Source organism: Erpetoichthys calabaricus, chromosome 6 (genome assembly GCF_900747795.2).
Source record: "Erpetoichthys calabaricus chromosome 6, fErpCal1.3, whole genome shotgun sequence".
NCBI classification, from domain to species: domain Eukaryota; kingdom Metazoa; phylum Chordata; class Cladistia; order Polypteriformes; family Polypteridae; genus Erpetoichthys; species Erpetoichthys calabaricus.
In genome coordinates, this window is record NC_041399.2 from 24,407,639 (window position 1) to 24,423,670 (window position 16,032).

Consider the following 16,032-nt stretch of genomic DNA (forward strand, 5'->3'; position numbering starts at 1 on the left):
GCCGCCAAGGGATGCTGCAGGGAGGCTCAGGGACTTATATTTTCCGTATAACCCGGAAGTACTTCCCAGTCATGGGGACAAAGGATAGATAGATAGAAATGACGTACTTCCGGGCTGAAGAAAAAGAAGAGTTTTGATCTGACCCGGAAGTGCTAGGAAGTCACGTGGACTGAGGGACAGAGGCATTTCTGGGTCAAGGACTTTAAAAGGACTGTGGGAAACCAGAGCAGATTGAGCCGAGTTGGGAGGAAGGGTGACTGAGCTGCTGGGAGTGGAGGATTGTGATTGATTATTGAGTTATTATTGATTATTATTGGAGTATTGTGGAGTGGAGGTGCTTTGTGCACATTATTATAATAATAAATTTAAATCTTGGACTTTTACCTGGTGTCAGAACATGTTGTCTGAGGGTTCAAGGGGACGACAGCGCCCCCTATCTGTCACACCACATAACAGCACAAATTGCTGCAAGGAAGCTGCAAGGACCAGCACAAATGATCTGATTTGGACAGTAGAGTTACGTAATTAAATGTACCTTGACAATTATCAGTACAGATAAACGCTTGTGTTTCCTGATTTTGATCTTCTGTGTTCCCTGAATGAAGCAGGTCTGTCAGGGAAAAAAAGCCACGGTAAAGGACAAATTGTAAATAATAATAAAAGTCTACTAATAACATCTACTAAAAACTGATTTCTATACCAGCATTATAAGAGGGTCCGGTTTGTTTTTTTAGCTGAAGTTCAAATTTATTGTCATGAGTGCAGCACACAATGAGATTCTCACTCGTCCGAGTCCCATAGATTAGTGAAAGTGGTGCGATACCAATGACAAGGAGTCAATGCAACATCACACATCAGACGATATCCACGTGCTGACATCTGTGCCTGATGACACCAGGATAAAACTGCCCCTGAACCTAGGAGTCCTCGTGCTAATGGTCTTGTATCGCACTCCTCAACAAAAGTGCAAGAAATGTGACTGTGCAGACAGGCTGACGTCTTGTGTGATATACTCTAAATATACGTCGAGAAAGATGCCCTGGACACAGAGAGACACCGAGACAGCCATATGTCCAACACACATGCTTTTATTTTAGTTCTTCACAACACAGCCACAATAACTCACATGGCTCAAAGACTTACAATAACTCAGTCCTTTCTTTGACTCTTTCCTTCTGCCACCTCCACTTCTCTCTCACAAGCTCTGTCCACTACCACCTGACTCCGGCTCCCTGAATGGAGTGAGGCAGCCGCTTTTATGGCACACCCCGATGTGCTCCAGGTGCTCCCTGATGATCTTCTGGCAGCACTTCCTGGTGTGCAGTCCATGGTTCGGGAACCATCCAGGAGCCCCCTGGCGGCTGCTATCCAGGGGTGCTGCCCTCTTGTGCACCAGGGAAGATATGACCCCTCTCCCGGTCCTTCCCTTCTCGAGGCGTCCCGGTCGGGTAAGGTCCCTGGTCGTCTGCCACAACGTATATCTTGGCCATTTCTTTATGCTTACAGTGTTATGTTTACCTTGACAAAAGGACAAACTTTTGTTAAGAAATGTCAAAATAACAGAAGAAGAGTTGATACTGAAAGATACTCCTAAAGTGGAATCAGAAAGTATCTAGAGCCGTTCATTTTGGTTTTTTTTTTATATATAAATTTTATATAAATATTTTGCTATGTTGCATCAAATGTAAGAGAATAATTTTAGGGTAACATAGCATTCATCCATCCATTATCCAACCCGCTGAATCCAAACACAGGGTCACAGGGGTCTGCTGGAGCCAATCCCAGCCAACACAGGGCAGGAACCAATCCCGGGTAGGGTGCCAACCCACCGCAGGACACACACAAACACACACCCACACACCAAGCACACACTAGGACCAATTTAGAATTGCCAATCCACCTAACCTGCATGTTTTTGGACTGTGGGAGGAAACCGGAGCGCCCGGAGGAAACCCACGCAGACACGGGGAGAACATGTAAACTCCACGCAGGGAGGACCCGGGAAGCGAACCCAGGTCCCCAGGTCTCCCAACTGCGAGGCAGCAGTGCTACCCACTGTGCCACCATGCCGCCCAACATAGCATTCATCTTAAAGAAATAGCACAAAGGGTTAATAAATGTCAGAAACCTGTTCAGGCCTATCAGGTGTAAAATAAGCACAGAAGACTTATAAAGGTTTGGGGTTTTTAGCCCCATATACTGTACCAAACAAAAGCCACAGTCAGCAATTTCAACAAAATGAAATTCACAAGAGGACGGGTAGACAAACAACTTATAGGGCTGGACTGGAAATTAAACCATGGGATGCTGGGAAAGGCGTGACGGTGGATGGGCAGATGACGTCATCAAAGGGGGACCAGAGGGTAGAAAGGAACCCGGAAGTGCAGGAGATCCTTTAGTCGTCCTGGTGGTTTTATGGCGGCGGTGCTTCATTCTTTCTGAAGAAATAAAGAAAGAGAGGTTAGTACGCTGCTGTTGACCCCTGGCACGACTTGTTACAGTGCGCGTGCTCCCCAAGTGCTCGTGTGTGACACCGTAAACAACATAAATATCAAGTGAACAACAAAGACAAGGATGTACCAGGATGATGTGTTCAAAATGTACTAGGAGATGACTAAGAGATCAGCAGACATCTTGTAAACAAGAAGACTGGACAGTCTGTGGTATAGTGGGTCCACGGCTCAGACGGAAAAGCCACTTTTTAAATAATCCATCTCGCTGTGTCAGTTTCCGTGGGCGCGATCGTGCAGCCGTGGAGAGTTGATGAGGTCATTGTGTAGCGGTCCGGTGCTGCTAAGGTTCACACCGTCGAAGAGACGCTGATTTATTTATTTTTTTACTAGCAAAATACCCGCGCTTCGCAGCGGAGAAGTAGTGTGTTAAAGAGGTTATGAAAAAAAAAAGGAAACATTTTAAAAATAACGTAACATGATTGTCAATGTAATTGTGTTGTCATTGTTATGAGTGTTGCTGTGTTTTATATATATAAAATACACACACACACATATAAACATATATATACATATACATATACACATATATATACATATCTACATATATATATATATATATACATATACACATCCACATATCAACATATATATATATACACATATATACACACACACACGCTTTATGGGTGATGATTGTTTTACTCTTTTTATCTTTATTTTATTTTATTGTAGAATCAACTCGTATCTGCGCACACCAGGGCGGCCGTGGGCGGATGCGTATGGTGTATTCACTCCATGTTATCGTGCATTGCGCTGTCAGTGGTATTTTGATAAAAGAATTTGAACAACATATAAGAAGCGTATAAATTATTAAACAGTAAAACATTAACATTTAAGAAGTAAAGTTACATTAAGTACTACTGCAGTGCCTTCGGGTATACCTCATTTTTTGTTTGCCCATTACATGCTTAAATGTATACATTTTTTGGTGCACCTACCCGAGAACACGCGACATATAACCGAGCGTGGGAGAAGCATGGATTTTAAACACGCGTTGAGTTCATCTGCTGGTCTCCCTCGTGGAATAACTGGTAATGTTTGACTAAAATGTACAGCGAGTAAAACGACATTACCTCCTATTTTTTTTTTTTACGATCTCTGAGATCTTGCTTTTTTCGGTTCAAGGCTTCATAAGCTCTTTTATGTTGTATGGTGTTCTTATCCCAAACCATCATCTTTGAATGTTGCAAGACTTTCGCCTTGTATGTAGATCGGGGTAATTACATTCATTGCATTCCTAGTCTGAATCACAATCTGATTGTATGGGTGGTTACCTGGCACTGTAGGGTTGCCACCCGTCCTTTAAAATACGGAATCGTGCCGCGTTTGAGAATGAAATTGCGCGTCCCGTTTTGAATCAATACTGGACGGGATTTATCCCGTATTTTTTTTATCATTTTTTTTTTTAAAGCAGCGTCTCATGCAAATCATCCCACACGCATTTTATGAAGATGCCTCCTTTCCTACTTTTCATTGGGTAATACTTGATGTCATCGTTAGTTTGATTGGTGTTTTTAACTGTCCAGTGAGGAGGGCGTGTCTTTTAAGTACAGTCTGCAAAGTGTTGGCACTGAGATGTGGCGTCAGCGCCATAGTTGAAGCCCCTAACGTTGCGGTCAGCAAGTCGGCTAACATCCGCCATGTGCCGTCTTTCAGTTGCGAGAAGCAGATCATAGAATGGTTGAAACTGTTGCCCCTAACGTTGCGCCACGGCGTGTGGTTCGTTTATACCTCATGTCTTCTCATTAAACTTTTATCTCGCGAATATGTTATTGCAATCCGCAGCGGGAGCGTTTCTATAAACTTAATTTAAACTTACGTTTTACACCGTGCTTTGTTTCCCTTATGAACATGCTTGTATGCTTAACTCGCTCCGTTCTCAATTGTTTAAATAATTTTTTGCTCTTCGCTGTTTGCGGCTCTTCCTCCATTTCCCCCTACTTCGTTCTTTTATCTCGCGAATATGTTATTGCAATCCTTAACGGGAGCGTTTCAATAAACTGATTGAAAATAGTTTTGCATTTACCTTTTTAGTAAAAGGCGAGCTTTTAAGCCTGAGAAATCACCCCGTAAATGCACACGTTTAATTGCACATGTGTTAATATGTATGGTTACACAGTATTAAAAGACAGTGAACAACGTCAGTTACCTTTGTTCCCGCGTTTGATAAAAGGTGAGCTTTTAAGCCTGAGAAATCACCCCGTAAATGCACACGTTTAATTGCACATGTGTTAATATGTATGCTTACACAGTATTAAAAGACAGTCAAAAATTAACGTCATTTACCTTCGTTCCCGCGTGTGACTCGTGCTGTAAATCTCTTCCTTGTTTTTAGTTCACGTGATTACGTAGGAGGTGTGATGACGCGATACGTGACTCCGCCTCCTCCATTACAGTGTATGGACAAAAAATATGTTCCAGTTATGACCATTACGCTTTGAATTTCGAAATGAAACCTGCCTAACTTTTGTAAGTAAGCTGTAAGGAATGAGCCTGCCAAATTTCAGCCTTCCACCTACACGGGAAGTTGGAGAATTAGTGATGAGTCAGTCAGTCAGTCAGTGAGTGAGTGAGTCAGTCAGTGAGGGCTTTGCCTTTTATTATTATAGATTCCAGGGACACACCCAGCCTTGGCCCGACCCTCACTCACTCACAAACAGAGACAAAAAGCCACCAGAAATAAAACAGTAAATAACAATAATAAATGAAAACAACGATCCTACCCCAGACCCCAGTGATTATACATTAAATTAAAAAAAAAACACAAACAAAAACCACACACAGTAAAGACCATGAAAAAACGGCAACAGATGAAATGTAAAGATGAAGGTAAATAGTCCAGAGATCCGCAGATAGTCCTACCAGCAGTTCCTGAAATGGTGAAGACGAGTGGATGGGTTCAGGAGCACTCCTTTCTTCACAGGATGGCCATGAATCCACATGCAGTCCTCACTTAACAGGTAGACAGCAGAAAATCTCAGACCCCAACCAAGAAACGATCCAGGACAAAAATGACAAAGCACAGCTACCAGACAAGAACTTCAGACATGAACTACAAAATACTTTTTTGTTTCCCTTGGTTTCACCGACCTCCTATTAAACGCTGCGCTGGCCTCCTTGAACCCAACAGCCCCTGCACCCTCAGAAGAAGACCAATCAGAGCTACTGCAGGGACTGCTGGGAGTTGCAGTTTCAAGCCCCAGTAGCACCGCTACAACCGTACCTGCACATGAGGGTGCGATTATTCTCAATTGCTTATTCAGCTTCCTGCGGTGCGTGATTGAGGTGCTGCGCCCATGGAGCCGTATAAGAATGGGCCGACACAGACAAGGAGGAAAAAGGGACGTAAAAGAAACAAAAGCAAGGCTTGGAGAGCAACAGCGACAACGACAATGACAATGAGAGTGCGGCACTTGTGGGCAGTGAAAGTGAGCAGATGAGTCAGCTAGCTGATGAGAGAAGTCAGCGCGGTCAGGGGTCCCATGTGGAGCGAAGGATCGGCGCTCGAGGAACAGATCGTGCCCACTGATGATGTGGAAGAGTGGGTTCGATCGTGGAGGAGTCCGCCCTAGGGATCTGAGGGATGACTGCGAGTGTGAGAAGGAAGATGGGAGGACAACCGACCCAGAACAGTCTGGCAGATGCCAGCGGAGGCAGCCAAGACAGGGGTCAGTAGTGTGAGTCTCTCCCGCTGAGCATGCCTCGGGTGAACTGGAGAAACTGGGAAGGAGCTGTGCTTGGCTAGTGTGACCCTAATGTCTGCTGCAGGATTTTAGTCTCGTTTTAGCCTCGTTTTAACCGTTTGGGATTTTATGTTTTTATGGATTATTTATTTATGGATATTTGAGCACTGCCCTTTATTTTGAACACTTTTTGGTTTTGACTGTTTTTAAAAAAAAGCACTTGCACCCTTCTGCACCATCCCCTTGCTTTGTTTGATGTCCTCATTGTCCAGCTCATCCAGTTACATTACCGACGGTGTCGGGTTCAAGAGGCCCCGAAAGACAGACGGGAGCATGGAGCAGAACCAGCATCGTCACATAGTCGTTACATATGTAAGGATATGTATAAGGATAATAGAGGAGAGGTTGGGAGCACATGCTGATAGCGCATTGCCCCAACCCACCACACGCTGAACCACCTGGATTAGGACCCGAGTGCAGCAGGTGACACCTCAGAAACACACTGGAACAGTGACAGGTATTTTTATGGTGGCTGGAGTGTGAATCCTGCCAAGTTTTACGTCAGATTAACGTCATACCCAGGACAGAACAATTGCAGGTTAAAGGCCTTGCTCAAGGACCCAACAGAGTAGAGTCACTTCTGGCGTTTACAGGATTTGAACTGGCAACCTTTCCAATTGCCGACACAGATCCCTAGCTAAACCTTAAGATAAAGGAAGAATAAGAATATAATAAAATAGACTTTTATTTTATATAAGTCATTTGGGTGTAAGTCGCCAAACCAACCAGAGTAAATGTATGCATTGATTGCCACTGCATGTAAAATCCACAAACATTCCTCACGTAACAAGCAGACAGCAGACAATCCAAACCCTGACCAAGAAACGATCCAGGTCAAAAATGACAAAGCACAACTACCAGACAAGAACTTCAGACACGAACTACAGAATACCTTTTTTTTTCCTTGGTCTTACCGGCATCCTTGAACCCAACAGCCCCTGCACCCTCAGAACTAGACCAATCAGAGCTACTGCAGGGACTGCTGGGAGTTGCAGTTTCAAACCCCAGTAGCACCGCTACAATTGGGGCGAGTCGCACCTGCACATGAGGGTGCGATCATTCTCAATTTCTTAATCAGCTTCCTGTGGTGCGTGATTGAGGCACTGTGCCCACGGAGCTGTATAAAAACGGGCCGACACAGAGAAGGAGGAGAAAGGGATATAAAAGAAACGAAATCATTCTGACCATGCTGTAACAAAGTGCTGTGATGGATTCTCTCTCTTCAGCCTGGTGCTGCAAGAGTAATAAATGACGCAGATGGACAAGCTTTTCTCCTGCCTGATTACTGACTTAAAGTGGCCCTCCCAATGCAGCTTTACCGAGAACTCAAGAGCATCTACCCAATGGAACATCCCTCTCTAGGAAAGACTGGGTCACGCTTAACCGAGCTAGGTCAAAGGTGGGCAAGACAAGGGACAACCTTTTTAGATGGGGCCTCACAACAAGCACTGAATGTCCCTGTGGTGAGCCCACCCAAACAATGGACCACATTCTCTGTGAATGTTCCCGAGGCCCTACATGCACTGATGAAGATCTTAAGGATGCTAATGACGACGCTCTAACCTGGATACAGCAGTGGCGTGAAAAGATATGATGATGATGACTGACTTAAAAAGGTTTTATCAAACTTGTCCTGGTAGAAGATACCTTTCTTTCTTTAATTAAGATGTCAATTTTTACCACACAAGCAACACTCAAAACCCCAGAATGACAAACCAAAAACAGGATTTTAGAAATGATTGCAAATGTATTAAAAATTAACAACCGAACTATTGCATTGACACAAGTACCCTTTACTCAGCACTTAGCTGAAGCGCCTTTGGTCTCGGATTTGGAGGAGCTGATTCCCATCCCAGCCGCTTCACACTCGGCTGCGAACCGGTCCAGAGAGAGCTGAAGATCACGGCCTGATGAAGCAAACAGGACAACATCATCTGCAAAAAGCAGTGGCCCAATCCTGAGCCCACCAAACCGGACCCCCTCAACGCCCTGGCTGCCCCTAGAAATTCTGTCCATAAAAGTTATGAACAGAATTGGTGACAAAGGGCACCCCTGGCGGAGTCCAACTCTCACTGGAAACGGGTTCGACTTACTGCCGGCAATGCAGACCAAGCTCTGACACCATCGTACAGGGACCAAACAGCTCTTATCAGGGGGTCTGGTACCCCATACTCCCGGAGTACCCCCCACAGGATTCCCCGAGGGACACGGTCGAACGCCTTTTCCAAGTCCACAAAACACATGTAGACTGGTTGGGAGAACTCCCATGCACCCTCCAGGACTCTGCTAAGGGTGTAGAGCTGGTCCACTGTTCCACGACCAGGATGAAAACCACACTGTTTCTCCTGAATCCGAGGTTCGACTATCCGACGGACCCTCCTCTCCAGAAACCCCGAATAGACTTTTCCAGGGAGGCTGAGGAGTGTGATCCCTCTGTAGTTGGAACACACCCTCCGGTCCCCCTTCTTAAAGAGGGGAGCACATGCTGATAGCGCATTGCCCCAACCCACCACACGCTGAACCACCTGGATTAGGACCCGAGTGCAGCAGGTGACACCTCAGAGCCACACTGGAATAGTGACAGGTATTTTTATGGTGGCCGAGCTAGGTCAAAGGTGGGCTGCCAATCCAGAGGTACTGTCCCTGATGTCCATCCGATGTTGCAGAGGCGTGTCAATCAAGACAGCCCTACAACATCCAGAGCCTTGAGGAACTCCGGGCGTATCTCATCCACCCCCGGGGCCCTGCCACCAAGGAGTCTTTTGACCACCTCGGTGACCTCAGTCCGAGAGATGGGGGAGCCCACCTCCGAGTCCCCAGGGTCTGCTTCCTCATTGGAAGACATGTTATTGGGATTAAGGAGGTCTTCGAAGTACTCCCCCCACCGACCCACAACGTCCCGAGTCGAGGTCAGCAGCGCACCATCCCCACCATATACAGTGCTGACACTGCACTGCTTCCCCCTCCTGAGACGCCGGACGGTGGACCAGAATCTCCTCGAAGCCGTCCGAAAGTCGTTCTCCATGGCCTCCCCAAACTCCTCCCATGCCCGAGTTTTTGCCTTAGGAACCACCGAAGCTGCATTCCGCTTGGCCTGCCGGTACCTATTAGCTGCCTCCAGAGTCCCACAGGACAAAAGGGACCAGTAGGATTCCTTCTTCAGCTTGACGGCATCCCTCACCGCCGGTGTCCACCAACGGGTTCGAGGATTGCCGCCACGACAGGCACCGACTGCTTTACGGCCACAGCTCTGGTCAGCCGCCTCAACAACAGAGGCACGGAACATGGCCCATTCAGACTCGATGTCCCCCACCTCCCTCGGGACGTGGTCGAAGTTCTGCCGGAGGTGGGAGTTGAAGCTACTTCTGACAGGGGACTCTGCCAGACGTTCCCAGCAGACCCTCACAACACGTTTGGGCCTACCAGGCCTGACCGGCATCCTCCCCCACCATCGAAGCCAACTCGCCACCAGGTGGTGATCAGTTGACAGCTCCGCCCCTCTCTTCATCCGAGTGTCCAAGACATGTGACCACAAGTCCGACGACACGACCACAAAGTCGATCATCGAACTGAGGCCTAGGGTGTCCTGGTGCCAAGTGCACATATGAACACCCCTATGCTTGAACATGGTGTTCGTTATGGACAATCCGTGACGAGCACAGAAGTCCAATAACAAAACACCACTCGGGTTCAGATCAGGGGGGCCATTCCTCCCAATCACGCCCTTCCAGGTCTCACTGTCATTGCCCACGTGAGCATTGAAGTCCCCCAGCAGTACGAGGGAGTCCCCAGAAGGTATGCCCTCTAGAACCCCCTCCAGGGACTCCAAAAAGGGTGGGTACTCTGAACTGCTGTTCAGTGCATACACACAAACAACAGTTAGGACCCGTCCCCCCACCCGAAGGTGGAGAGAGGCTACCCTCTCGTCCACCGGGGTAAACCCCAATGTACAGGCTCCAAGTCGGGGGGCAATAAGTATACCCACACCCGCTTGGCGCCTCTCACAGGGGGCAACTCCAGAGTGGTACAGAGTCCAGCCCCTCTCAAGGAGATTGGTTCCAGAGTCCAAGCTGTGCGTCGAGGTGAGCCCGACTATATCTAGCCGGAACCTCTCAACCTCACGCACAAGCTCAGGCTCTTTCCCCTTCAGAGAGGTGACATTCCACGTCCCAAGAGCCAGCTTCTGTAGCCGAGGATCGGACCGCCAAGGTCCCCGCCTTCGGCCACCACCCAACTCACACTGCACCCGACCTCCTTGGCCCCTCCCATAGGTGGTGGGGGAAGGGGGACACGCGTTGCCTCTTCGGGCTGTGCCCGGCCGAGCCCCATGGGTGCAAGCCCGGCCACCAGGCGCTCGCATTCGAGCCTCACCTACAGGCCTGGCTCCAGAGGGGGGCCCCGGTGACCTGCGTCTGGGCAAGGGAAAACGCCGTCCAAATTTTTTATTTATCATGGAAGGTTTTTTGAACCGCACTTTGTCTCATCCCTCACCTAGGACCAGTTTGCCTTGGGTGGCCCTACCAGGGGCATAAAGCCCTGGATGACAGAGCTCCTAGGATCATTGGGACACGCAAACCCCTCCACCACGATAAGGTGGCGGTTCGAGGAGGGGATATTTGTACCAGTACATTTAAATTAGAAAATTGAGGTCCTATGTAACATTGGGTTTTACATTTTGTTCTCTGATAGCAGTTTACATATACGAAGTCTTATTTCTTTTAGTCAGGTATAACCCATGACTCTTAAGCGATGAACTATTTTGGGACTTTACATACGTGTAGTTAATAGCAGAGGTGTGTTTCAGAACAATACCATTTGTCTGTATGCTGATTGGTGAATTCATTGCATGTACGTGAACCTGGCTGACTAAAGGAAGTGCTCTGTTAGGTTTCTTCAGTCAGCCATGCTGCATTAACAACAGCATGTGGGGCTCCACTTGTAGGTGTAAATAAAGGATATCCATGTTTTGGAATTTATATATAATGATGACTCTAAAACTCTTCTTTATTTAGTAAGTATTTTCCACAATAAGACATTTATCCAATACTAATCATTCACGAATCACCCAGCCCTACAGTGAACTTGTGCCCCCCCCAAGGTATCCTAAAGCTGCCAGGGCCCCTCATTTAAACAGGTTTACATGAAAGCTAGGCAGGCACATCCACAGTTCTGTCTCCTTGCTGACTTTATTTTACATTGGAACATAGAAACATCATTTTCTACCTTCTTATTGTGTTTGCCATTGTGTCACTTTTGATATTAACAGAACCGGCCGTATTATTTTTTTTGTGCTCTTGCATTCCTTTGAAAAGCAAGGTGTTTGCTTATGGGGTTCGTTTGCTTCCCAAGTATTTAATTAGAATAAATGACAGATCTAACATAATAAGGCAGGCTTCAAAGCAAGCCTGAGAGCAAATAACATCTTACATAAGAATAATGCATTCAGCGTTGACATTTTAATAACCCAGGTGACACGGTGTCATTTACTTTTGCAAAGAAACTTTTGCAAATGAACCCATATCGCCAAATGTATAGCACAATAGTGTGAGGTTAAAGGAGTGGAGCATGGAATACAGACCTCGTACTAAATAATTCAGCATTTGAATCCAATTATTATATTGAGGAAACAGATGACATGCAATTCCACTTTCAGTAAATGACATTGATTTATAAAGGCAAATGTACAACCATATCACAAATTTCTACAATCGTAACAATGGCACAATCAAGGTTGGTCAAGGTCATGGCAATTATCTGTGCTAGATCTTTATCCTTTCTTAAGATTATGCGATCGAGAAAGAGTGTGCAGTGTGGCAACACAGACAGAAGAGGGTGGCTTAGCTTACAAGAAGATCTGATATTTTGAGATGGATAACAAGAGGTGACAGTGAACAAGCAGAATGCCGGTCTATAACTGATCGTAATTATGACAGGAGCCAAACAGTAGCAAAAATGTACTCCACTGACAAGCAAAAGACCATGAAAATCAAAGCCTGGAGAAGAGAAGAGGACAGATCCAAAGTGCTGCTTTTACGATATCCGTACTGAATGGTATGTAAGAGCCACATGCAAACATGAACGTTGAGGTCTACATTGATTATTTAAATTTCAACTTGTCTTAGACGGGTAGCACAGCTAGTCTAACATAACACTGGTCTACAAAAATATTTATTTTTTTTGCTACTGGGAACTTCAGAGCAGCTCTTTAGTAAGTGTTTTACACTGATTTCATACATGAAATCGGAATTAAGCTAGCACGTCAGGTTTTTGAAATACACATCATTGACGTTTTGACACTTTTGAATATCAATATAATATATCAACACGCTATCTGGAGTTTGGACTATGTGCCACCAAAATTGTTTTGATGTGTTTATTCTGAAACCAAACCAGAAGACGATACCAGAGACACGTTAAAGTATATTTATGTCAATTTACCTCAATATAAAAGTGAGGTCAGTGTGCCCAAAAAATGTTGGAGGCACTCGCCTTTGCGCTTGTACTGCACATCTCTCTCTCTTTGCAAGAACCAAAAGTAGTCACCCATCATGCTCGGAGTGAATTTTTCCCTGATATCAGTTTTCCATCACCTTTGTATCTTGATGAAATCTTTTCTCCATGCTCATCACTGACATCGCTTAGATTTGGTGGAAAAAAGTCGAGAGTCTTCAGTGACATTCTGGATCCCAATACAACTCGGAGTCCTGCCATGTGCAAAAGTTCGCTGATGACACTGCTATCGTGGGCTGCATCAGGAATGGGCTGGAGGAGGAGTATAGGGACCTAATCAATGACTTTGTTAAATGGTGCAACTCAAACCACCTACACCTGAACACCAGCAAAACCAAAGAGCTGGTGGTGGATTTTAGGAGGCCCAGACCCCTCATAGACCCAGTGATCATCAAAGGTGACTGTGTGCAGATGGTGCAGACCTATAAATATCTGGGAGTGCAGCTGGATGATAAATTGGACTGGACTGCCAATACTGATGCTCTGTGTAAGAAAGGACAGAGCCGGTTATACTTCCTTAGAAAGCTGGCGTCCTTCAACATCTGCAATAAGATGCTGCAGATGTTCTATCAGACAGTTGTGGCGAGCGCCCTCTTCTACGCAGTGGTGTGCTGGGGAGGCAGCATTAAGAGGAAAGACGCCTCACGCCTGGACAAACTGGTGAGGAAGGCAGGCTCTATTGTTGGCATGGAGCTGGACAGTTTAACATCTGTGGCAGAGCGAAGGGTGCTCAGCAAGCTCCTATCAATTATGGAGAATCCACTGCATCCAATTAATAGTATCATCTCCAGACAGAAGAGCAGCTTCAGCGACAGACTGCTGTCACTGTCCTGCTCCACTGACAGATTGAGGAGATCGTTCCTCCCCCAAACTATGCGACTCTTCAATTCCACCGGGGGGGTAAACGTTAACATTTAACATTATACATAGTTACTGTCTGTTTTTCACCTGCATTATTATCATTCTTTAATTTAATATTATTTATTGTATCAGTATGCTGCTGCTGAAGAATGTGAATTTCCCATTGGGATTAATAAAGTATCTATCTATCTATCTATCTATCTAATATACTTTCAGCATATTCTCCACAAGCTCAGCATAATTCTCTGCTCTGTGACTGTCAAGATAATTCTGGACAACCTGTACGAATGAGGGTGCTGATTCAGTTGGCTTCAGTTTCCCTTTGAACTCATCGTCAAGCATCAGTTGGCTTAATTTTGGCTTCACTTTTCTCGAGATCAGACTTATTTCTTAAATGCTGAAACGCATCGCCTTTACTATCCAGTCACCCTAGTTGTCCAAGACCTGGAACATCATAACTAAAAAATGGGATGTGCTGGACGAAAACGGTTTTCAGATTTGGAGTCATCAAGTGAAATTTGTTAAAGTAAAGGTGAAAGAATCCCAGTAGCAAAATGCTTGTTGACCAGTGATAATCTGTACTGGAGAGATTGGTCCAAGTAGTATTGTCCTCTCTTGGAGATGTGATCTGCTTCGGAATTATTGCATCAGCCATCTCTGGGAAAAAAAAAAAGTCCCATCTAAACATCTTTACTTACTTTACACCGAGTTCAAGAAGAACACAGTTGGAATCTGTTAAAGATCAATTTTGCACAAACATTAGGAAGTTTTTCTTCACACAGTTAAGTTGCTAAGTAGTGTGGTAGACAGCAGGACTTTAGGGACTTTTAAGATTCGACTTGATGTTATTCGGAATAATTAAGTGGATAGGACTGGTGAGCTTTGTTGGGCTGAACGGCCTGTTCTCATCCACACTGTTCTAATGTTCTAATCTCTGCATCTGCTTGAGTGTCTGATGCCCCTCAGTCTGAATTTCATTCTGCAGTCTATCCTTAAGTATATAGACTTTTAAAAACTTCTGCAACTCAATTCATATTGTGTTCTTCATGTCCAAGAGCATCCCTGCAACTTAACTGTTGTGCATATTACGTCTGTATAGGAATTATAATTGATATTTAAAAAAAAGGTCTGAGTATTCTATACATACACTCATAATTAGGAATACTACTCTAATACTGGGCAGGTCCTATGTTTGCTCTCAAAACAGCCTCAGTTCTTAATGACAGGGATTCCACAAGATTCCATTGAGATTCTGGTCCAGGTTGACGTGACTGCTTCATGCAATTTCTGCAGATTTGGCAGCTGCACATTCATGCTGCAAATCCTGTTCTGCCAGATCCCAAAGGTGTTCTTTGGACTGGGAAGGCCACTGAAAAACAATAAGCTCATTGCTGTGTTCATCAAACCAGTTTGAGATGACTTCTGCTTTGTGACATGGTGCATTATCATGCTGGAAGTAGCCATTAGTAGATGGGTAATGTGGCAATTGAGAGGTACACACGGTCAGCAAAAATATTTGAAAACGGCATGACATTCAAGGAATGTTTGGTATTAACAGGCCCAGAGTGTGCCAAGAGAACATTCCCCACACCATTATACCACCACCATCCTGGACTTTGATACGAGACAGATTGTGTGCACGGATTTGTGGTCACAAAGAGCTGATATGTGAGTATTCGCCTGAAGGAGTCTGGACCATCTCTCATTAATTAGTGGTATTTCCCAACAGAACTGCCGCTCCCCGGAATGTTTTTGCTTTTTTGCACCATTCTTTGCAAACTTTTAAGACTATTAATTGTGAAAAATCACTCAAATTGTGGATTCTAATGTGTGGTATAGCGGGTCCACGGCTCAGATGAAAAGGCCAGTTTTTAAATAAATAATCAGCACTTATAGAGGGGGCATGGTAGTGTGGCCAGAGTGGTTCCCGGACCCTGTGTGATGCGGGCGTTTCCTTGCTTAAGTGCACAGGTGGGGAATAGTCCATATCCAAAACTGTTTCCGCCGTGGAATGGCCAAATCGGGGAGGCCGCTTGATGGATGAGGTCTCCAGGACTCTAAACAAATCCAAATCTTCTTATGTGATATCATCTTCTGTTAAATTCTGCTCCGTACTTCTAAAATGTTTATTTTTATACTGTATTGAGGATTTGTTCTGTTCTGTGTATTGTATTGTATTGTATTGTATTGTATTGACCCCCTTCTTTTGACACCCACTGAACGCCCAACCTACCTGGAAAGGGGTCTCTCTTTCCCTACAGGGTTTTTTTGGGGGTTTTTCCTTGTCTTCTTGGGGGTTCAGGGCTGGGGGGCTGTTGGGAGGCAGGGCCTGTTGAAGCCCATTGCGGCACTTCTTGTGTGATTTTGGGCTATACAAAAAATAAATTGTATTGTATTGTATTGTA